Raw genomic sequence first — 25,466 nt, forward strand, 5'->3', positions numbered from 1 at the left:
GAGGTATCTATCTATCATAGCATTTCTGACGTATGTTTTCCGTCTTGTAGCAGGTCTTCCTCTCCGTCTTCTTCCCGGCGGGTTCCAGTTTAATATTCTTTTCGGCCACTTATGCTCTGGCATTCTTCACTGCAGGGCTCTGTTTTCCAACTTTTTTGTAATTGAGCATTTTACTTCCATTCTATTCCATATTTTCTCCGTTCTTATTCTATCCGCTCTTGTGATTTGTAGACATCTTCTCATAAAGTCCAGTTTAACTGTTCTTATTTTATTGCGTATTGTTGTTGCCATTGGCCATACTTCCGCTCCATATAACGTAATATTCATCACTATGCTTTGAAAGATCCTCTTTTTGTTTTCTTTGGTTAGAGTGTTGTTCCATATCAATCCATCAAGTGCTCTTGTGGCTTGTTTTCCCCGTGCTATTTTCATTTCTATATCTTTCATACAAGTACCACCTCGGCTAATCATTGACCCTAAATACTTAAAAGCCTTACAACTCTTAATAGTCTTTTCTTCTAAACTTAAGTTTAAATCTGCAACCTCGGGTCCAATACGTAAGTATTCGGTCTTGCACATATTTGTCTTGAGTCTTCAAACTTCATATTCTTCCTTTAATTTCCTTATTATATATTCCATATCCTCCCTGTCTTGTGCAAAAATGACTTGATCATCTACGAAAAGTAGTGAATGTAATATATTCTCTTGTACTGGTATGCCCATTGTTCCGCATGTTCTATACCATCTTTTCAAAGCCTCCTGATCTATATATATATATATATATATATATATATATATATATATATATATATATATATATATATATATATATATATACATATGTTTAAAAGTGTAGGAGAGAGACCACATCCCTGTTTGAGGCCTTTTGTTGCGGTGATTGTTTTTGTTATTTCATTACCTAACTTTATTTGCACTTGTGTTTCTTTATACAGTATTATCTAAACATGATATGGCTTTTCGGAATCCGGCTTGTTCTTCGCTATAATGGTCCATGTGTTGTTCTAGTTTTTCTTTTATTATTGATGAAAAGATTCTTGCTATTGAAGGCATTACACTGATCGTTATTTGGTGACCTTTTGTCACCTTTTTTAAAAATGGAGGATATGTATGATAAATTTCACTCATCGGGAATCTTCTCTTCTGCTTCGATTTTATTGAACAACATTCATATAAAGGATACTATCCTTGCGCCTTCATATTTCAGCAGTTCCGCAGACAACTATAGCCATTAGTACAGAAACAATAATATTAAACCTATATTAGTAAAAATAAATTGTCGAAATGTGGCATCACTTTAGAACGACTGCTTCAAATTAGTAAATTCTTTTTTTTTGCGTTTGTTATTATAAGGATAAGGTTTCTGTAAAAGATAATTTTTAAAAAATTGTATGAAAGGACCTCAAAATCAATTTTTCTCGCATTATAAATTGCTATATATCTAACAGATGGCGCCATAGTATGACTAACAAGGGACAGAAGGATTACCAAACTGAATGCCAGTTTTCAAAGATAGGGCAACAGCATCGAATCTATGGGAAGGGCATCACGTGACTAAAAACGACCTCACTTCGGCCATATTGTTATGATCGTTATGTCAAATCATGTGTGATTGTTTACGTTTGTTATTTTTAGAATATTTTTTAGTTTTAACACTTTTATAGTAACTGTAATATTATATTGTGATAGTGCATAATAATAGTTTATTATTCTCAACATTGTTGCAGTAGCAGTAGCAATGTTGATAAAAAATCTTCAGGAATCACGTTTCTTATTTTAGTATACAAATATGTAAACAAAGTACTTCAGAGAATAAATTAATAGTTTAGTTATCCCTTTGGGACCTAGTGCTTCCATGAAGATACAACAAATAAAATAATTTTTGTTAACGGCCTAGAAGTCATTGCTTGAAACCACACTGTCGGAGTGCATTTCTGTGTATATCCTCACTTCATACAAATCTTGCCGCCGTAATATTTTATTGTTCAGACACACTAATCGACAGTTGTTTTGTATAAGTCACGAGTGTTGTGAAGTGAAGAATGACAAACAATATATTTTGTTTGAAATCAGCAATTTATTCGGTAAGTTTTTTTGTTATTTCTGTTTGACTACATCTCTGTTTTAGTTTTACTTCAGGTATTGGTCATGGACATTAGTAAGTTGGCATCAGACGAGGCATATGCTTTGATTGACGAAATACGATCAGATTTAGAGTCTGTCACTTTAGGGGCTCCATCTGAGGATGAATTAGATGAGTTTGAGGATGACGAGTTGCAAGTCATATCCAATAATAGCGACAGTGAGAATGACGAGGCTGCTAACATTGAGACAGCTCCAAATCAAAAATTCAAATGGAGAGTAATGCAAATTTTTTTACTACAACTGCACCATTTACCGAAAGTTTTGGACCCAGCATACCTGAGCAAATTGAAAGTCTTATAGATACGTTTTTATGTCTATTTCCGAATGAATTAATTAAAACCATGGTTTTTCAAACAAATCTGTATGCAACGCAGCAATTTGGTGAACGTATTATTCCCACGAATGTTGCCGAAATGAAGTGTTTCCTTGGAATAAATTTTATGATGGGACTTACGAAGAAGCCTAGTTATAAAGACTATTGGTCATCTAAATTTCAAGTAAGGGATCATTTTATACAACCCTAGAAAGGTGACTAAGGCTATGATAAACTATAGTTACGACCAATGATTGACTGGCTAACACATACTTTTGCAAACTGCTATAAATCTGGTGAAAATCAAAGTATCGATACATCGATGGTAAAATATAAAGGGAGAATAGGTTTTCGTGAATATATCAAGCCAATAAATATCGCAGTTCCAGATTTATACTGCAAAAGTTGGCTCTGGCAAAGAAGGTTTAGGTTCCAGAGTAGTAAAAGATTTAACCCGTCTACTTGTAGGCAAGCATCATAAAATATATTTTGATAATATTTTTAATTCTATCCAGTTAGCCAGTGACCTTTTGAAAGATGGCATTTACTCATGTGGAACTATGAGAAAGAAACGTAAGAATCAGCCAACAAATTTAGTCAACAATAAAACAAAAATGGCAAGAGGAACTTCAGAATGGAGGATCACTGAAGAAGGTCTAGTATATCTAAAGTGGATGGACATTAAGCCAGTTCTATTTCTTAGTAACTTCCACAGCCCAAATGATATCCAAACTGTTTCCAGAAAAAACAAAGGTACCTCTCAAGACATTGCTTGTCTTCAAATAGTCAAAGACTATAACAAGCATATGGGTTATGTCAACCAGTCAGATATGTATATTTCTTTATACAAAATAAATCGCAAGTCTAAGAAATGATCGCATAGGTTGTTTTGGCTTTTTCTGGATATATCTGTAGTAAATAGTTATATTTTATATAGAGACCAGGCAGAAAACGTAACAAGTTTTTCTCTAAAAGATTTTAAATTGGCTGTACCGTTGGGATTAATTGGAGCACAACCAGATCCAAATAAAAAGGGCAGAAGGAGTTCTCAATGTGTACCAAATAAATTTAAGACTATAGTTCCCCCTGAAATAAAATATGATAAATGTGCTCATCTTCCAATCCACGAAAATAAGGTTCGTTGTGCTCATTGCAGTACGTGTGCGCAACTAAATCGTTCTAGGTGGCATTGTTCTACGTGTCGTGTTGGACTCTGTTTAAGTGAAAAAAACAATTGTTTTTATAAATTTCACCAAAAGATCGGTAACATAGTTTCGAAACAAATTCATTTTTTTATCAGATGTCGCTATTGCGTCCATACCGAAGCCATTTTATTGTTGCTTCCTAATAAGACAGAGAAGATTATTTTTCACGTTAAGAACGGCTATGAATAACTGTTCTGATTAGACTTATTAAGTTGAAATACGTATCAACAGATACATAGACGCTTTGAACATGAAATCAAATCTTTTCTGTCTTTTTCATTTTATTTCACCCAAAGAACTGATTCTGATTTTGGTCTAGTTTCCTAGTGGTCACTTTATGGAAACACATGTTTTTGAAAAAACTGAAAAATTGTTTCTATAAAAATATCTCTTATTAGGTATATGTACCGGTTCATAAATCAACCAAAAAAATTAGTATTAAAAAGAAAAAATTTACTCAGGCCACAAAGGATTATAGATTAGCTATAGTTATAGTTAGTAATAGATCAGTTTCTCGATTAATTTTTCAGTCATTATTGAATATTTTGAAAAGTTTACAAAATATCAATTAAAACATCCACTTCTAATAAAATAGAAATAATAAATACAAAGAATATATAGATACTAATAAACAATTTCTAAGCTTTTTATAATATTTTTTATAATATTTTTAAGTTAATTAATCACCTTTTTTATTTAAAATATAAATCTTCTTCTCATTTCTTCTCAAATCAACCAAAAGCCGAAAGTTTATGATCAGAGATATTACTGACTACAGTTTAGTGATTTATCATCTTATAATAGTAAATTTTTCTCTTTGACAATAAATTAATTAACATAATCAAATTCCGAAATATTTTTGCGTGATATTCTTGAGAGTTCTCAAATATCTTAAATCTAAATATCTTAAAATTTCAATATTAAAAACATATTTTTTTATTTATACGCAGTATTTCGATTATGATAATTGTCAGATATTCATTGTTGTTTGTTTAATAATAACTTTTCTAACTTTGTTAATGGAACTAATTTTTGGTCAAAAGTATGTAACGAACTTTGCACAGCGTTCAGTTAATTTTAATTTATTAACTACATAAGTTGTAAAACTTATGCCTTTAAAATATTATTTATATTATTATTTTTTTCAGGTAAAAATTGTTATTTGATTGCAATAATTATTCTTTATATATTATGTATATATGTCGTATTTTTAGTGTTTACAGCGGGATATAATTACTCTTCCCTACTCTTTTTGTTTTCGTCTAGGAACTAACTGTATCGTTCTCGCATTGTGTGTGTCTTATTTTTTTCCATTCTTGTAAATCTACATCTTTCATGTTATCGTTCTTATGTAATTTTCTATCCATTTTTATATTTACTAGGTTTGCCTATTCCTTCAAAAATAGGGTGGTACCCAAAAGTGTCTTCTCTTATTTGTATTTACCTCACTTGCGAATCTCTTGTAGTCTAGCTCTATCGAACCCTGACCAAGACACCTCTACCAGACTGAAGCTCATGTCGTAGTACCCTTATTTGTGTAACAGCGTTGCCAATGATGAGCATTTTCCATCTTTCATTAAGCACACTTTTCCACAGCTTAACAGTGGCGTTTATTACGCTATAATTTTAATCGATGTGTATCTTGTATTCCTACGTTTGAATTCATTGTTTCCTACATTTTTCTTCTTCTTCTTCTTGTGTTACTCCTAGCGGAGATTGGAAATCATCATGGCCACTGCGACTTTGTTAGCAGCGCGCCTAAAAAGTTCAATCGAACTACACCCGAACCATTCACGTAGATTACGAAGCCACGATATTTTTCTTCTTCCCACACTTCTTTTGCCCCTAATTTTGCCCTGCATGATATTTCTTAAAAGTTCGTACTTTTCACCTCTCACAATGTGCCCCAAGTATTCCATTTTTCTAGTTTTTATCTCATTCAGAATTTCGCATCTTTTGTCTAAAGTTTGGAGTACTTGCGTGTTAGTGGCGCGGTCCATCCATGATATTCTGAGAATGCGCCTATAGCACCACATCTCGAAAGCTTCGATGTTTTTTGTGGTCAACTGTTTTAGTGTCCAAGCCTCTACTCCATACAACAGGGTAGAAAAGACATAACACCGCAGCATTCGTATTTGTAACTTTATGTTGATATCACGATTGCAAAAGAGTTTGCGCATTCTATTAAAGACTGATCTAGCGATTTCTATTCTACATCTAATCTCTTTTGTTTGATTAGTATCGTCTGTGATCCAAGCACCTAGATATTTATAACAGGACACACGCTCAATCGTTGTATTGTCTATTACAAGATTAGCTCTGATGTTCTTTGATTTCGTGATTACCATAAATTTAGTTTTTTTCAAATTAATTTTCAAGCCGTAACTGTTACAGTATATATTGAGACTTTGAACGAGATTTGAACCTAGCGTTCCCGTTAGGAGAACCGTATCGTCAGCATACCTTATATTGTTGATCGTCTCACCATTTATTATCAGACCAATATCTTCTTCCTCGAGTGCTTGTTCACAAATAGCTTCACTATACAGATTAAATAAAAGTGGCGACAAGATGCATCCCTGCCGGACTCCTCGACGGATTTGAATTTCTTCTGTTAGCCTACCCTCAACCTTCACATTTGCTGTTTGATTCCAATATAGGTTGCATATAATTCGAATATCTCGGCTGTCTATATTTTTCTTTATTAGAATTTGTCTTAGTGGTTCATGTTGTACTTTGTCAAAGGCCTTTTCGAAATCAATAAAGCAGGTGTAAATTTCTTGGTTCATGTCTAAGCATCTCTGTGAGAGAACGTTCATTGCAAACAGAGCCTCCCTTGTACCCAACCCTTTTCTGAATCCCATCTGAGTGTTACTGATGTCTGCGTCTAATTTCCTATAGATCCTATTATGGATTATTTTCAGGAACAGTTTTTCAGGAACACTACATTTTTATACTCGTGCAATTAGTGAATTTAGTGTCCATCATGATTTTTACATGATTTTTTAATAGCTACCCAATGGCAACCACTTATGTTGATGTTAGTGTTGATTGAATAGATCATAGTTTATTAAAAACGTATTGCACTTTTATAGATTATATTTAAATTTTCTGAATAACTAATCATAATTGTATAGCAGTTTTAATATTGTTGAGTCCGGTCCTGATCTGACCGACATATCGGTATGATCGTTAACCACACCTTCAGACGCCGTTTTTAATATACACGTTAATATGCTCATAGCTGCTAAATAGATTTGAACTCGATGGGAAACAGTCATATCTCACTGAATATACCGGTTTTCGATTGATCACCGAACTCAAGCAGTGTCGTTTGCGGTTAAAGTAATTCAAATAAACAAATTGATTTTGTATTAATTTAAAACAGTGGGCACTCTTCAAGCAAGTCAGTCCAAATTTGACCAGGTGCAGTTTCTAATAGTGACCGCAGATTGCTGACGATAAAATATAAAACCAAACTAAGGAGAGTAAAGAGAGAAGTCGCTAAAACACTCGTTCAAATCAGTAGTAAAAGAGCTCTGAAAAATATTAATGAACAAAACCGATCGCCCATATTCGAAAACACATACGCCGCTACGGTAGAAAATTTGTGGTTACAAATAAGAATGTGTCTACCCTACCCTTATACATACAATATAATTAACTCAGACAAAATCAACATATGCCCCTAAATATTCGATAAAAACAAAGGTCTCACAAAAATATCATGGAAGGATAGCAGAACAAACGCACAAGTTCTCGAACAACTAGAAAAACACTGCGAAGTTTTAAAATCCATAAAAATTGGAAAGTTGGATTACTTGGGTAACAAGATTATAATTACCAGAACGATTTTCATGGAGCGAAACTTGAAGAAGATAATATCTCATAAATGAATGCACAGAGACAGCACCATGCCAACTCGTTACACACAAGAGAGCTGTTTTAAATAACTTAAAATATAACTCGCTGATTCAAATAAAAAAACTGTCCAATATACAATGCTAACAAATAACTTAACACATATAGGCGAAGTAATAGAGGTACCAACTATATTCGAACAATACTGCCTATGAGATAAGCATCGATGAAAACAATTATGCAACAAAACACACACACACACACAAACAGATATTATGCACAACCTGGTGTAGACGCAAGTGATTTTTTTCAAAAACAAGAAATAATATTAATTGAAGTATTTTATGGATGCAAATATTATGGATTCAAAGAATGTCAAACGCGGAAGTAACTAGAAGGATAGGAAATGAGGCGCAAATAATATTAACTATCAAAAGACGAAAACTTGAGTACTTAGGACATGTGATGAGAGGGCAAAAATACGAATTATTACAACTTATTATGCAAGGCAAAATCCGAGGAAAGCGAAATGTGGGAAGACGAAGAATATCCTGGCTTAAGAACTTAAGGGAATGGTTTGAATGCAGTAGTGCAGAACTTTTCAGAGCGGCAGTCAACAGAGTCCGCAGATCCATGATGATTTCCAACTTTCGATAGAAGATGGAACTTAAGAAGAAGAAGATGCAAATTTTAAAATATATTGGTTCTTCCCTCACTGAACAATCATTAATAAACAATGAGCGTACTTTTAAACAGCTGTACTGTAAAGTTGACCGAATGCACTTACGATATTCTACGTAGAAGTTGCCGATCTGTCGAGTATAGGAGAAAATATATGCGCTTCTTCTTCTTCAGTCCCTTATCCGGTCCGGATGTTGACGAATATATGCGCAAAAACCGAAAATTTTCGATTTTTTTCAGATTTTGTTAAATAAAAACTAAGGGCAACGTTTGCCACTATCGCATAGCGTGATTATTAATACAATATTTATCCTAAAGTGATTTCAGCAAAAAAAATAGACTCCGATGGAAATTATCTAATCCAAAACAGATCGCGCCTGGCCTATTATGAATTGTTAGTTAAACATGCATTATGTATTGAATATAATTTGGTTTTTGTTTGTAGAAACTGCTATATAAAATTGTCTAGTTTATTACCTGGTAGTTTTAGTCACAAGATTGATAGGGTTCTGCATAATTTGATAAATTATAGCTGTACGTACAACATGCCAAAAAGTTTAGTATAATTTTACATGCTTGTTTGCATGCCCTCAAAAACTTAATGGACCGGTTTAATCTACCGACGAAAGAGTAGATTAGCCTCCTAATTATCCTCCATAACTGACAATTTTACTGAATAGCTGTGATTCCATCAATTCTCTCAGGTTTATTCTGCATGAAATTTATTCAACAAAACTTTTGCGTATGCAACCTAAAGTAGTTTTAAACTCCATTAAACAGAATTATGTATAATGAGTGGCTTTTTGCTTAAACTTTATGTTGTGATAGTTGTTGGAAAAAGTTTTAAAAGTTGTCTAAATAAATGATATAGGTGGTCAGCTTTTTTAATAATAAAAACATTTTGAAAACACCTAGTTTAATTAGACTAAATAAAGCTGGGAGTAAAAAAAAGGTGTCAAAATAAAAGCATAGAGAAACAAGTAGATCCTGGAAGGTGTTTAATGTTAGGTACATGAAAGATGTTTTAAAATTTTTAACCAATTTCTAAGAATTTTTGACTGTTTTAAATTATTACTAGACACTTGACAGAAAATGAACTACTCTAGTATACAGCAAGTACGAAAGTAAATTGCTCCAGTAATGAAAATATTTTTGACAAGTAATTTCTAAATAGAATTAGCAATATCCTTTTATAATCTTATTTACAGTATTAATAAGAAGTTCTTTTGATTTAATGCATGTGAATCGAAAATTTTCCGCGAAAATGTTTTTTTTTGTTTTTTTTGTTTTTTTTGTTTTTTTATTCAATATCAGTCGCATTATCTACTAACGGTTATTAGTACATGTTACATTAAAGTACAATTAATTATAATCCAGTAAAATTAGGCAAAACAGGGGGCAAACATCGGAATGAAAGATAATAAGCTGAAAATTTGCATACGTCTTTATTTTGATGGTATAAAACTTACCTCAAAATTCTCATATAATCACGTGTCCGCGACTTAAGATATTAAAGGTCAAAGGTCACGAAAATGAGTTTTCTGCAAATATGTCGTTTCCCTTACACTTTATGACATTTAAGGTGGTAAGAAAAATAGTAGAATGGAAAATTCTCTTAAAATTTTGTCTGAAGTACTTTTATGTACCTTCAACTCTTCTTAAGATAGAGCGCAAAAAGTGGGGGACCGCTTACCTGTGTATACGGTAACGCGAAGTCAGCCAGTAGGATTCAATAAATAATAAGTTATATAGTTAATTATTCACTTAAAATGTTATTAATATCATTAAATTTTTATTATTTATTATTTAATAAACTATATTTACAGATATTAATTATAAAATACCTATATATTTTTTATATAACATTTATTTTATTTTTAATAAACATACAATATTAAATAAAATACTTTTCGTCCATATTACTACGAATATTATATCTGGAAATACAAATCTCTTGTACGGTGGTTGCTGTTTCTGCGAAGCTGTAGCAGATGCTCCTTTGTTATATATGACCTAACCGGTGTTTTTTTAATATGACTTTCTACCGTTGCGAATGAGTTTGACGTATAATTTTGAGTGAATATTTTTAATTGCAATGGCTGATTTGTGTTTTATTTGTAACAAGTTAATATCAGAAGGTGTCTCTGTGAGTGTTGTGCGTGGCTTACAAACATTAAAAACTGCAAGTATTGAAAGAAATGACGGTATCACTATATAAAAGTATGACTCCCATTGATATTGAACTAGAGAAATTACTACAACATATATTATTGATGGTGGATTTCTTTTGCACCGCGTTGTATGGAATAAAGATGATACTTTCTGTAGTATTTTACATAAATACGTCAGATATTTACAAACACATTATGGCTCAAGTATCGTTGTTGTATTTGATGGTTACTCAGACTACACTAAGAACATTAAAGTAATGGAACAACTAAGAAGAACTGCCGGTATTTCAAAATCTTACGAACTCAGTTTTGATGAAACAATGAATGTGCCTATCAGCCAAGAACAATTGTTATCGAACACATCTAATAAAAAAATCTTTATAGATATGCTTATCGACAAATTAAAAGCTGTTAATATCACTACAAAACAAGCCAGAGATGATGCTGATGTTCTCATTGTAAAAACAGCTATTGCAGAGTCTGAACATTTAGGAAAAACTTCCGTCATTGTAGGAGAAGATATTGATTTGCTAGTTATCTTGATAGGACGAGCTCAATCACATCAACAAGAAATTTGTTTTTTAAAAATTGGTAAGGGTAATGCGGAGACCAAATTATATTCATCGAAAAGTTTTGATAAATACCCTCATTCTAAGAAACACATCTTATTTTTACACGCGTTTAGTGGATGTGATACGACTTCTGCGATTTATCGGAAAGGTAAAATATCGTTTATTAAAATGTTCGAAAAAAATCACCATTTTCATCAGTCACCTCAACTATTTCAACAAAAAAACTGCTCTGTACAAGAATTATTTAAAAATGGAGTACGTATTTTCGTACTCCATACGAAAATGGAGTACGTATGTACGTATTCGATACACCCAGTTCATCAAATCAACAAGACTCAACAAACCAGTGCAGTTATCAAGTCTTCCACCTTCAAGTGCAGCAGCTCGTCAGCATATCATTCGTGTCTATTATCAGACCCAAATTTGGTTGGGAAATGATTTAGAACCCCAAGAATTCGACTGGGTAATGCAAAATAAATTTCTGGAACCAATAACAACATTATTACCGCCAGCACCAGAAGAACTGCTTAATACAATATTTTGCAATTGCAAGAAAGGTTGTGGTTCTAATTGAGGATGCAGGAAATCAGGATTGCAATGTACTTTAATTTGTGGGCAGTGTAATGGACAATCATGTCTAAACGCTTCATCAACTTCAGATGATTTCAATGAAGAAAGTGAATATGCACCTGATATTTTTGAATATTTTTATTCTGATACTTTAATAAACGAGAATGATGAATCTGATATTGAGCAGTCAGAGGAAGAAGAAGAAGAAGAAAAAGAAGAAGAAGAAGAAGAAGAAAAAGACGATGAAGAAGAAAATTAATACAAAAATATTAACCATACATAATAAAAGAATATATATTATATTTTTAACTTTAATAAATCGATTATTGGATTAATAAATAAATATATAATTTAAAAAAATAATAAATATGATTTTTTCAGTATTTAATTAAATATAAAAAATGATTATTGTTGAATTCTGCATTTGATCATAATTTATCGTATATACAGCTGTTAAAAATATCATTAAAGTTCATTTGAAATATTTCATTTAATATTGTATGTTTGTTAAAAATAAAATAAATATTATATAAAAAATATATATTTTATAATTAATATCTATAAATATAGTTTATTAAATAATAAATAATAAAAATTTAGTGATAATAATAGTATTTTAAGTGAATAATTAACTATATAACTTATTATTTATTGAATCCTACTGGCTGACTTCGCGTTACCGTATACAAAGGTAAGCGGTCCCCCATTCTTTGCGCTATATCTTAAGAAGGTTTAAAGATACATAAAAGTACTTCAGACAAAAATTGAAGAGAATTTTCCATTCTACAATTTTTCTTACCACCTTAAATGTCATAAAGTGTAAGGGAAACGAGATATTTGAAGAAAACTCATTTTCGTGACCTTTAACCTTAAATATCTTAAGTCGCGGACACGTGATTATATGAGACTTTTGAGGTAAGTTTTATACCAATAAAATAAAGACGTATGCAAATTTTCAGCTTATTATCTTTCATTCCGAGGTTGCATCCTTATTTTACCGGACTATTAATTTATAATAGTGATAAAGGTGAGTTTCTTTATGAAAATTTACAATATTGTTTATATCATAGTTTTTGTCTAAACTAGTTTTCAGTCAGAATGGAGACCTATTAACACCAAGGAAAGATGTATTGAATAGATGAGTGGAATACTTTAATCAGGCACATAGAATTTAATATTAAGGAAGAAGAAGAAAACCTAAAAGACGAAAGATATGAGATAAGGGAAGCATACGAAAGGGGAGGGGAACCGCCAATGATTTTTGATGTTAAAGATGCAGTTAAAAACTAGCCAGAAACAAATCACCTGGAATAGATAATCTCCCAGCTGAACTATATAAAGAAGGTGACCATGATACTTTAATGGCATTATAGTAGCTTATAAAAGAAATATGGACACAGAAATTCCTCTTCAATAATTGGAATATTACAATACTTTGCACCATACACAAAAAAGGAGACATCTTTGAATGCTCTAACCACAGAGGAATTACGCTTCTAAATGCAGCGTATACAATATTTTCCACAGTAGTGTATCGCCGGATGGCACCATATGTAGAGCAGATTGCAAAAAAATACCAGGCCGGTTTCAATGAAAGTAAATTGACTTTCGAATTTCGAATTCATCAGATTGCAATCCTAAAATAAATTAAAAAAAAAACACTGGAATATGGCATTGGAGAGAAATGTTCAAAGCAATGAAAGCGTTAGGAAGCAATAGCTTGTTAAAAGTTCACCAAATTTTTCATCATCTTTGAAAGCCTGAAAACTTGTGAATTCTTATGTGACTTACTAAGACTTTGGCTGCCTTATACTCCAACGCGCATGAGCCAAGATGTATCCTAGTGTTTTATTTCTGACCATTTGCACTACCTGCTGCATTTCGACGTCGCTTGTTCCATCTACAAAACTCAACCAACACAATTGGACAACCAGTTGTTAAAGAAAGTCATCTGGGACAGTAGGATAGGCTAGTCTGATGAGGCGTTCTATATCGGCTTAAAATTCTCGTAGCGATTTATAGGAATTCTGCTATCTGGACCTTAACTAAGTTTAGTACACTAACGTTGCAGATGTTTGTCACTATATCGCTTTTCCAATTGAGACATCAAGCTGAAAACTTTCTTTTGCTGTTCATCAGAAGTGGTCTGCAAAACATTAGGGGCTTTTTTTGTAGAGAAACAGTGAAAGTGCAGTGGTGTTTTCTTAATTGGAGCACGAATTGGTTTGTACAGTTATTAACTAGTCGTGCCATTGAATATTGGTGATTTGATTTTAGCTGGGCTGAAATGACGTGCAAATTAAGGAAAGCTTGCACAATTTGCCTGATCGATTATTTAGACTACATCATCCCTCAATTTGCAGTCAAATTCCTGCATCTCTGTTCGTAGTTGCAAGATATTTCCATTTACAGCCTCTTGTATCTCTGTGCAAAGTTGAGTTGTGGTCTTAGTAGCAACTTCTTCTATGTACGCAGTTGTGTAGTAGTATTAAGCACTTTTGCACAAGGTTGTATAATGATTTCTCGTATCCTCGTCTCCAGCCCTGTTTATTTACTCAACATGTCTTCTTTAAGATATAGCTGTTCCGTGATTGCAGCTTGTTTTTCTTTCTTGCAATGCTGTCTTGTTTTCGGTCATCTTACTTGATAAATTTTCTTGCAATGTAATTATCAGATTCTTCAGCATGGCTCTTGGATAGTAGGGACCTTCTCGAACATCTTAAGAATCCATCAGATACCAATTTGTACTGTGGTTTTCTAGAAACACGTGGATCAATAACTCAAACTTTATTAAAAATGTGTAAAATACTGAACTGACTAACCATTAAAAGTTAATTAATTTTGTTTTTCTGCGCTGTCCCAGCGTACATTTTATAAAAAGATGTTATTTCATGACACTTTTGTTTTAAGGTTGATTCCAAATAGCAACATCTGTCACTCGATTGTTAGTCGTAACAATATATAAACCTAATGTTTAAATTAAACATGCCACAATAAACTAGTTTCAGAACATTTTTAGTTTTATTCCACATAACACTATTACGTACATTTTAATTTAAATTTTATCTTTGAAGGCAGTTATTTCAGTTTTTTTCCTTTTACATACAATAACTCAATATTTTCCAATAAAATAAGTTACCAATATTAAAAATATACACCACAACTTCCATGGGATAGAAAACAAAATATTTTCTTTAAAATTCAGCGCACCTATTTACACAAATACAATGTAAATTATAGCAGTGCTTCCTTTTGGTGTAAATTTTTATGTGCGGCTTTAATAAGTGAGTCCACAAACTCTTAAAGTTGAGATTTTATTTACCTCACGCACGGCCTTAAACACAAAGAACACGTACAATAAAGAAACGTATAAACAGTCCTCCAAAGCCGTAAATTTTCTCTCTTTTTAAGCAGAGTAAAATAAAGTAAAGCAAACAAAGTAACGGCCACATTAAATCCGAGAAAAACACACTACCATAAAATATGTCTACGCATTCTCCGTAAAACCGAAAGACAAATCCGTAGTATACTTATTTTCGTACTAAGAGACTGTCACGGTTCGTTAATAAACAAGTAAAATTGTAACACTGGGTAGTAGAAATAAATGACAGACTTATTCACAATCTATTTATTTAGGAAGCGATGACCAATTTAGATCACTACAGTTCTCTGCTCATCATCAGGTCATCGAAAAAGATCAATCTTTACAAAGCTAAAAAAATTACATATTGTAATACTATTAATTTAAACAAACCTTATGTTACGAATATTTATTATTTGCATGGAAAATTTATTTAAACACCCTGTATTTTAGTTATTTTTTTTTCGTTTTAACATGTTACCCAACCCGTTGGTACTGTTTTAAAGACTATGTCAGATATAATATTAAAATTTCAGAAAACAAACTGTCACCGATTAGGGAAAAATTAAGATAATTTAGCAGACAGCAAGAGAACAGTAATTAATGGGAATTAATTACTTTTTTATATTGTTAATTTTATATATTGTAGTTGTTTTTTCGCAAATAAAAACAGTTTAATACAAATTTGTCAATTGCTGGCTGTACCGGGTGTTCCAATAAGCCGATATCTCGGCTATATATCAGAAACTATTCATATTATAACTTTAGGAGAAAAAATTCCTTAGTAAAAGTGGCCAAGAGAAATCGCTGGAAATAACTTTTAAGTTTCTGGGTTAACCGCCAGGGTAACCTGTGAAGAAAAATTTGAAAACCAGTTTTTTGTGACATATGCCCAATTATACCAAGTGTTAAATAAGTAAACTAGAAAAAGGCCTAAATTCCGCACAAAGTTGTTCAAGTACCTTTTTTTATTTTTTCAAATAAAGGGTGGGGGTGAGTGGAAAAGTATTTGTGGAAAAATACCTATAACTTTGGTTTGGATCAACCGATTGTAACCAAATTAGTGTCATTAGAAAGAGTGTGAATGATTTAAATTACATCTACTATAAAACAATTGCATTTAGTTTTAATTTTCAAGGGTAGAGGATACTTTCAAATAGAAAAAATTAAAATTTGTTTTTCTTTAAAATGTCTAATAGAAACACCTATTTATTGTAAATTTAAATGGAACTGGATAAAATTTGTAACAAAATGGCGTAAACCGCATGTTGATAGCATTTGTCGAAATCGAGATATGAATAAAAACGCATAAACATAAGTAAGTATAGTATTGACTCACCCTTTATTATAACGTAAAATTAAATATGTGAAAGATCAAAAAAATATCTCGATCATTAAAACTTAATGTCCAATTAAATGTTCAAATTGTTTCTATCGTTGTCCACACAAAGATGTAATCTTTAGCGCGTAGACATAACAGCCGCTTCAATCTCAGCGGCTATTGCGTTTATAATGCGCTGTTTCATGTTATCTTGCCTGGTTGGTCGAGTTTGGTATACTAAGTACTACAATCTTTCCCACAGATTAAAGTCCAGACATGTTAAGTCTGGAGATCTAGCTGGTCATGAAAATATACTTCCCCTTCCAATCCATTTATTTGGATAACTTGCATACAAATAATTTCGAATTAGTCTGGAAAAGTGCGCAGGACACCAGTCATGTTGTAATATCATATATCTTCTTGTTTGCAAGGAAATATCTTCCAATAAAACAATCAACTGATTTTCCAGAAAATCCAAATATGTTTCGCCATTTAAAGTTCTATCAAAGAAATATGGACATACAATCTTTCCATCAACTATACCACACCAAACATTAAGACTCCATCTAACTTAAACCTGCACCTCATGTATTCAGTGCAGATTTTCTTCAGCCCAATAATGCATATTATGCAGATTAACATCACCCGCACTAGTAAACGTAGCCTCATCTGTCCACAAAATCTTTGACATGATATGCGTTGTTCTTCTAGCAGATCTAACATCCAATTGCAGTAATCCAGCCTTGCATCAAAATCTCTCTCATGTAAAGCTTGGTGGAGAACTACATGATAAGGATGCAGTCTAAAAAACAGAACAACAAATATTGGTGAAAAAGAAACCACCATATTTACTAAAACTCAAAAAATCTTGAAAAATCCACAATTGTTTCACAAGATAAATCATGCATAAGTATTTTTAGGAAACGGATAAAAGGATAAAAGCTTCGTGTTGCCGTTTTTATCGGAATATTAAAATAACAGTTGAATCTAAAGTTTAAAGGGAATTCCAAGTTTCTGACCTAAACGTTTAGGTCTTTATTTGAAAAAATAAAAAAAAAAGTAGGTTGGTAGGAAAATAAAAAAAAAAGACTATTTTTGCCATATTTTTAAATAACGATGTGGAGTTGAGCTACACTTACCACATTTGCGAATGTAGTTCTGAAAGCATTACTAACCAAGAACTCTTTAATACTGTAAAATATTTCTTTTCAGTTAAAAGCCTTGAAGTTCAAAATATTAAACCGTCTGTTTCCAAAGAATTATATAGGGCTCTTCGTATAAAAGGAAGTACCCTAGTTCAAAGTTTAACCAATATAAAATTTGGCTACTCTGGAAATACGACAACTTAAAACTCCCTAATAGTAAACTATTCTATTCAAAGACTGGAGTGTATAGAGAGAGAAATTAGAAAAAATCTAGAACCAAGTACCAAAATTAATCAACAAATTCAATATTTTCTAGAAAAGCAATATATTAGAAAACTGTCAGAACAAGAACTCTTAGAGCATTAAGAAAAAACATGGTATCTTCTCCCATATTTCCGGCCTTTAATCCTAACAAACCTGAAAAATTTAGATTAGTTTGGGACGCAGCAGTAACCGGAGAGAATATCCTTAAATTCTGTTATTAAAAGGAGATCACTAACTTGCTTCTCTATTAGGCGTCCTCCTACGATTTCGTGAAAGAAAGATTGGCTTTTCTGGAAACATCAAGGAAATGTTTCTTCGTGTAGCTATAATAGAAGAAGATCAACATACACAACGATTATTGTGGCGCAATGGTAACTCTGATAATCCTTGGGAAATTTTTATCATGACTATGATGACCTTCGAGGCTACCTGCTCACCCAGTTGGGCACAGTTTGTTAAAAACACTAATGCGAAGAAATTTAGGGTACATTATCTTAGCGCTGTTTATTCCATAGTAAAGAATCATTATGTCCATGATCTCTTAGAATTAACAAACACTGAGGATAAAGCAATCCAATTAGCAAAAGAAATTGCCTTAATTCACGCCAGCGAAAATTTTGAAATAAGAAACTGGGGATCAAGCTCTGAAAAATTAATGAAAATCATAAACAGCACCCACGGAAATAACGCAGGAAACAATAAGAGCATGGAGAAGATTCTAGGAATGTGATGGGATTTAAAGGGAGATAATTTTATTTTCAATTTGAAATAGAAATGTAATAAAGGAAACAAAGATGTTTTAAGTGGATTAAGTAAGCCAACAAAGCGAGAAATCAATCACAATACTTTGTGTTATGAAACTGAAGGGTCGAAAGAATCTTAGTCTGAAGAGTACAAAATACTTCAAAATACATTCATAGAAACTCACTACTTGGAGGAGAATTATATAATTGACGGATGATGTTTTAAAAGTCGTAGGCAATTATGAGGTGAAAGAAAAAACTTATCAGGACTCTTTGAAGTATGTTGCTGGTTTTGTTGCATACAAATTCAAACATAAATATAGTTTAGGAAAACCTACAAAAACTTTTGAGACAAATATGAAACCAGATTGGTTCCATCTGGTTTGCTTTGCGGAACATAGCCCTCATCTGATTCCTGGTGTTCGATATTTTTGTCTACTTCCTCATCTATATTGTCTATAATTGTTGCAAGTACTTCTGTTGCTTTTCATCCGTCATTCTAAAATTATATGATCTATGTATAAAATATTATAAAAATGAACCGTAATAACTTACCATTAAAACAGACAAAACTATTAACAAATTGTGAGCATAGTTAAATGAACCCTGAAAGCAAACAAACAAAAATGCTAAGCGTCTGTTAATTTTGCAACGTACAAGCAAGGTTTACCGAAGGTACCTGGGTAGCACATGTAAAGACTACCCTATTAGGTACTTGGGTATAGACATAACGGTTAAGCCATCTTTACTAGAATCTATGGGAAACAACAAATTAAAAAATACAGACATTATTCTGAATTACCAACGGTAATGTTTGTACCACTTGAAAAAGGCAATCAGCCGAAACAGCTGTAGTGATAAGAATTTAAAATAAATTTTGTGGAAGTCTGAAAACGAAGTTTTCAGTGTTTTATTGTTACATAAAATGAATTTCCATCAGGTAACGGTCGAATCCATCAATCACTAATAAATAGTATAATCCTTCATATACTAACATATGCATCTCTCGCATGGGGACACATATGCAACACATACAAGCGGCACACAACAACAGTCTAAGAGAAGCAGTTAACGTACCAAGATACGTAGCAGAAAGATTCCTCTTTAGCGAATTGCAACAAATCAGAGTGATTGACACGATGAAACAAAAAGCTAGGATAAAGTTCGCGGTGATAGAGAACCACCCCAGTCGCATACTGCGAGAGATAATGAGGTATGACGCTTTCCATAGATGGAAGCACAAAAGACCCAAACAACAAATAGTAGACTATAACAATAAAACCAGAAAGAAAACACTTTAAAAAACAACAACAATATATAATGAAGCCAGCTCGTAGCTCAAAAATACCCATAGACTATCGCCAAATACAAAGTGAACCCGGTTGCCTTAAAGAGGAGAAGCCCTATATTATTATATTGTTTTATATTGTTACATATTTTTCAGTTTCATAGTATAGATATTGCACTAATTTTTATTTTTGTTTCAGCGCTACCTACAAAAAAAAAAAAACAAAAAAACACAAAAAACCGGCCTCGGCCACCAAAAAAATTTAAAAATACTAACAAAACCAACCAAACCCAACCCCTTGAGCACCAAGTTGCCGAACTGAGCCTGGCTCAGAGCGGAGACTTGAGACCCAAGTAAGCAATTTTAGTTCGCGGATAAGCCACATTAAGATAACAGGAATATAGCGACAATGCGCTGTCCTGAGTTTTGCATTAGGTTAGGAAACCATGTTGGGGTTCTATTACGCAGGACCTCCACATGAAGAGCATTTGGCTGATAGTTGTGCCTCTATCGCGCATCAGAGTTCTATAGGGGGAAAGGGATGGTCTGGAGCACTGGAGCGCGGTGGGGTGACTACTGTTTTCACTCGAGTTAACACACCTCACTCCAATGAATTGTTACACCCGAATGTAATTATTAGGGTTGAACATTTCTCACAGGCTGGGTTTAATTAAATTGCTTGCGCACATAATAGATTATTTGAGAAAGGTACTCTGGCCAAAACAGCTGTAGTGATAATAATTTAAAATAAATTTTGTGGAAGTGTTGACAACAAAAGTTTTCAGTAGTTTATTATTAGATAAAATGAATGTACATCAAGTAACGGTCGAATATATCACTACTTTATATGTTGTTATAAATGCTATATGTTTGTTGAGGCTGAGATTTTAGCTTTAGATAAAAAAAAAACGAAAACCAAAAGGCATTAAAATCACATCCAAAATAAAAAAATGGGTTACTATTTTACAGTAATTTCATTTACTTACAATTACTGATTTTATTTTTTAAGTCGAATATATTATCTAAAAAACAATTTACATATGTGTACCCTACTAAATAATAAATTATTAAATTAAATATTGGATTAAACTTACCAATTACAACCATCTAAATTTTGTTTCCGTGTTGTTAAAGACTTCCAATTAACTTCAAAACAAAATGTAACAAAGTTTTTGAAATTGCTCAATTGCATCCGTTAATACTTTTATTCCTTTGATTGTGGAGATCTTTCATAAATAGGCTGCGCAGCATGTTCTGACCCTCTGCAAGCGATATGGAATGGTTTATTCGTTTAGATTACCGCTTTAAGTTTGTTTTCGATATAAAGTTGGGAGCTGCATCTTGTAAAATAAGGATAACGGACTTGAGACGCTGACGTAGCCCTAAGCAGTTTTCTTGGCTGCTGCTTCGGATCCTGAAACAAAGAGATTGGAGTTTCAGTATGTTTTGTCTTATCCGGAGTTAAGTTATGCGGTTTGGAAATTTTTTGTTGCGTATAACTTGTGAGGAGGAGTTAGGAAATATGAAGTTGCGAAGTTAGGAAAGCTTTTCATGACCTACTTAGCAAAATTTCAAAAACAATTGGAATCTTGACTTGTTGAAAATTTATTAAAATTATTTATTTATACTAAAGTAGAAGCAGTTAGGCAATATTAGTTCCATAGTTATTAAAGTCAATATTTTTGAGTTATTTACCCGAAAAAACACGCTTTTTCACTAATATCTCAAGTAAATATTCTATCGAAAAAAATATTCCTTGCAAAAATAAAGCATATAACAAAATAGAAAACGTTGTATTCGTAAAGTCTGTAGCAAATGAAGTAGGTTCTTATTTGTCAAATTTCAAATCGAATATTTCAAAGTGAAATAACCAAAAAACGAAGCTCTTTTGGGCAAAACTCATTAAAACTTTTTAAAGTTTAAAAAAATTTATTTTTGTACTATTCAAAAGTTTCTAGCATCCATACTAAGTAAGTTAGGCTTAAAATAAAGTTGGTCCCTTTAAAAAAAAAATCGTGAAAATTACCACGAACGAAATTAATCATTACCACTTTACAATTTATTTTTTTCCATATCTAATGGTAAAGTATTGCTATAACAACTGTTTTGAGTAGACAAAGTATCACTTTAACCGCAAGGGTAGATAAAGTGACACTTTAACAGTAAGAGTAGATCAAATATTTTAACTTTTTTTTATTCAATAAAATTTACAAATTTAAACACATTAAGGAATAAACACAACTGAAATTTTACAATTAACATTATTAGAAATATCTATTTTTGGAGCATCACAACTTGTACTCGTTTGCTTAAACACTTGATTCGAGGTACTGGAGTGATTTTCTGGTCCGCCAAGTATACACTTGGATACAGCAATCTTATTGTTTATTGACTCTTCAATGTAAGATTTTGCAACAGATGACGATTTCCGTCCACCTAAACGTTTAACTTTTACTAGATCAGCTCCAGAATTTGCGAACATAGTAGCTGAAGAACGACGGAAACAATGCCCCGTGTACATTTCTGAATTTGCAAGTTTCAAAAAATCTGCAATCTTCTTGGGGATATTATATATAGTGTTAATCCCCACCGGTTGAGTAGTGCACTTTTGTTTTCGGTAATTTACAAAAAACTTACTGTGAGGTACGTTTTTGGTACCATTTTCTTCGGACTACGTATACAAGAAGAAGTGGAAAAACATCTATCTTCGTGTCTAATGATTTATTTTCTGTACAATATATCCTAACTACCAATTTAGAGGCCATAGCAATAACTGTCTGGTGTCTCGACCAAATAACCATATGCAGTACATATATTCCACCTAACTACAGCTTAACAGAAACCGAGTTAGATGACTTAATTCGCCAACTTCCCACCCCTTTTATATAAGTTGGAGACTTTAACGGCCATAATACTATGTGGGGTTTAAAGAAAACATTTGGTAGAGAAAAAACCGCAGAGACTGTATTCAGTTGCAATAATATTTGTCTGATGAATAGTGGAACCCGTACGTATTTTAACATCGCCTCATGAACTCACTCTTCTATTGATCTAAGCATATTTAATCCCAAGTCTGCCGATTCACTCTCATGGTATACTTTAGATAGCTTATATGATAGTAACCACTTCCCGATAGTCATAATAAATAGCAATAAAAAATTTTTTACCATTACTAAATGGAATATCGCTAAAGAGGACTGGAATAATTTTCAGACTAGCGACAAAGATCATATCTTATTACTTCAACAATATGAAGATATAGACGAGGCAATAACTCTCTTTAATAACTGCATTATTAAGTCTGCAGAAAATCATGTAAAAAAAAATTACAATATGCCCCTACAAACAGGCAGTATTATGGTGAAATTTAGATTGTGAACTAGCTGTACGTCAATGCAAAATGGCCCTTAACAGATATCGAAAAAGAAGAACTCAGGAAAACCTGATCTATTTCAAAAAGCTAAGAGGCAAAGCGAAATATGTCGTTAAAAAATCCAAAATAGATTCCTACAGTTAATAGTGGTACTCCACCATCTCAAGTTTGGACAAAAATAAGACAAATGAAAGGTCATAAAACTCCTCCAAAAGTTCCAGCAATATCACTGAATGGAAAAGTTATAACAGATAACCAAACAATTGCTCATATCAAGGCTGAAAGTTTTGCATGGAAATTCAGGTCTGAAGTCGAACAGATTGAAAGTCCAAATGACCAGAATATACAAATTCCTCTTGCTCCACAAATTAGTAGACACGACATTGAAGCTATCAACCTTTCTTTTAAACAAAAAAAAATTAGCACTTGCACTATCCTCTTGTACGAACTCCGCCGTTGGACCAGACAAAATCCCAATTATATTCATCAAAAATTATCTCATTTTAGCCTCGCAACACTGCTAAATCTTTATAACAAGATATGGCATAATATGTCATACTCAGCAATTACCCAGACTGTGGCGTGAATCAATTATTATACCAATAAAAAAATCTGATCTACCCTCAAACCCAACAAAATCATACAGACTTATCTCCCTAACCTGTTCATTATGTAAACTGTTTGAGCAAATGATTAATTTAAGATTAACATGGCTTCTTGAAAAATATGCAATAATTGACGCAGCGCAATCCAGTTTCAGACGTCAACGTTCTTCTGTCTTGGATATTGTAGGAGCTTTCGATACTATCTAGCATCAAGCCATCCTTGAAAAGCTTCGCCAATACAAGATAACAGGAAATATTTACTCCTTCATAAAAAACTTTTTACAACAAAGAACGTTCAAAGTGAAAACAAATGGGGAAATTTCGGCGACATTCGGGCAAAATAATGGATTCCCACAAGGTTCGGTACTCAGTACAACACTGTTCATTCTTGCGATAAATGATATTTGTTCCAGTATTTGTTTACCAGTCAAGCATTTAATATACGCAGATGACCTTATTTTTGTTGTCAGGGAATATTTTTTATTGACAATGTATAAAAAACAGTCTTTTGTCTGCAACAATATATTAAACAACCGTTTACTGTTCTATAACGTCTGGCGATTTTATAAGCCGAATCCTGCCTAAATATACGCAGAGAATCAATACCAACAAAAAGTCTGTTAATATTTTAACAAGGTGTATATAGAATTGCGAAAATACAACATATAATATTGAGTTCCACGAAAATTTTTTTATAAAATTTCATGATCAATAATAATTAGTCTTTTGTTCTGTGCCTTTTTTGAATGTTTTACTTCTTCTCTCTAACTTTTGTAATCTTGCTGAATAATTTTGTTTTTGATTTGTGCATTTCTTTTATAAGGTATAAGGCCCAGTGTTGCGTTTTTGCAATAAAATCCTAATTTTTACCCATTTGGGATGGTTTTTATTCATATTATATTGACCACACTTAAATATCCTAATAAAATGTTCTGGGCATAAATGGGTTAATATTCTAATGGCAATTATATTTAATATTAAAATTATGTGATTTATATAAATTTATGTATGTACAATCAAATTTGTATTTAAAATTTGGTGAGTTTTAGCCCTTTTTTTATTTTCAAAAATAAGATTATTATTTTTGAATTAACATTATACAGAATGTTTCAACAAAAAGAAAAAATATAGACTATGCTAGACTTGCGCGAATCACAGTGTGCATTTAAATTTAAGTTTAAAAACCGGACATTTATATCTAATAGTTGACTGGTCTCAGTGTTTGTTATAATTTTCTAAAATATTGACACAATTTTATTTCATAAATGATTTTCACCAAACATTGCCAATAATATCAGGGTGGACTAATTTCAGTAACTCATTGTGTATATTGCTACGTTATTCATAACTTGAAATATTTTTTTATATTTATAGATTAATAAGTGATTAAACAGTTAACGCTAATAAGATATAACTGAAATAGTTGACTTATTTTATATGAGATAATTTTTTATAATATTAATCTTAAAAGTAATTGTTCAAATGTTATTAATAAGATAAATATTATTGATAACGTTCTCAGAAAACTAGTTTGTTTTAAATGCATTATCTAGAACGCTTTTTTATGTTTTAACGTGTGCAAATGTCCATGTTTTTAGAAAGAGATCATAAAATTTTTATTATGGCAATAAAAATGTATCCTCTTAGACAAACTTTTCAAACATATTCAATATTTTTTTACACATATAATAATAATACTGATTATTTAGCTTAGCATTAAACTCAGCCATGGCTAATAATATAAATAAGGTATAAACCGGACGGTTTGTACCTTATGAGAGGAGCAGTATGCGGATCAGATCACCACATGGTCAGGGCAAAAATTGTTTT

General features: G+C 32.2%; 1 protein-coding gene across 1 annotated transcript in view; it reads right to left on the reverse strand.

The window, feature by feature from the left end:
• LOC140441766 (neuroligin-4, X-linked-like) overlaps positions 1-25,466 on the reverse strand; it is a 960,081-nt gene that overhangs the window by 793,665 nt on the left and 140,950 nt on the right. Inside the window, exon 2 of the mRNA XM_072532673.1 lies at positions 20,753-21,072. The gene's annotated coding sequence lies outside the window, so the exon portion shown is untranslated. The remainder of the gene's footprint in view (positions 1-20,752; positions 21,073-25,466) is intronic.

This window comes from Diabrotica undecimpunctata, chromosome 5 (assembly GCF_040954645.1).
Source record: "Diabrotica undecimpunctata isolate CICGRU chromosome 5, icDiaUnde3, whole genome shotgun sequence".
NCBI classification, from domain to species: domain Eukaryota; kingdom Metazoa; phylum Arthropoda; class Insecta; order Coleoptera; family Chrysomelidae; genus Diabrotica; species Diabrotica undecimpunctata.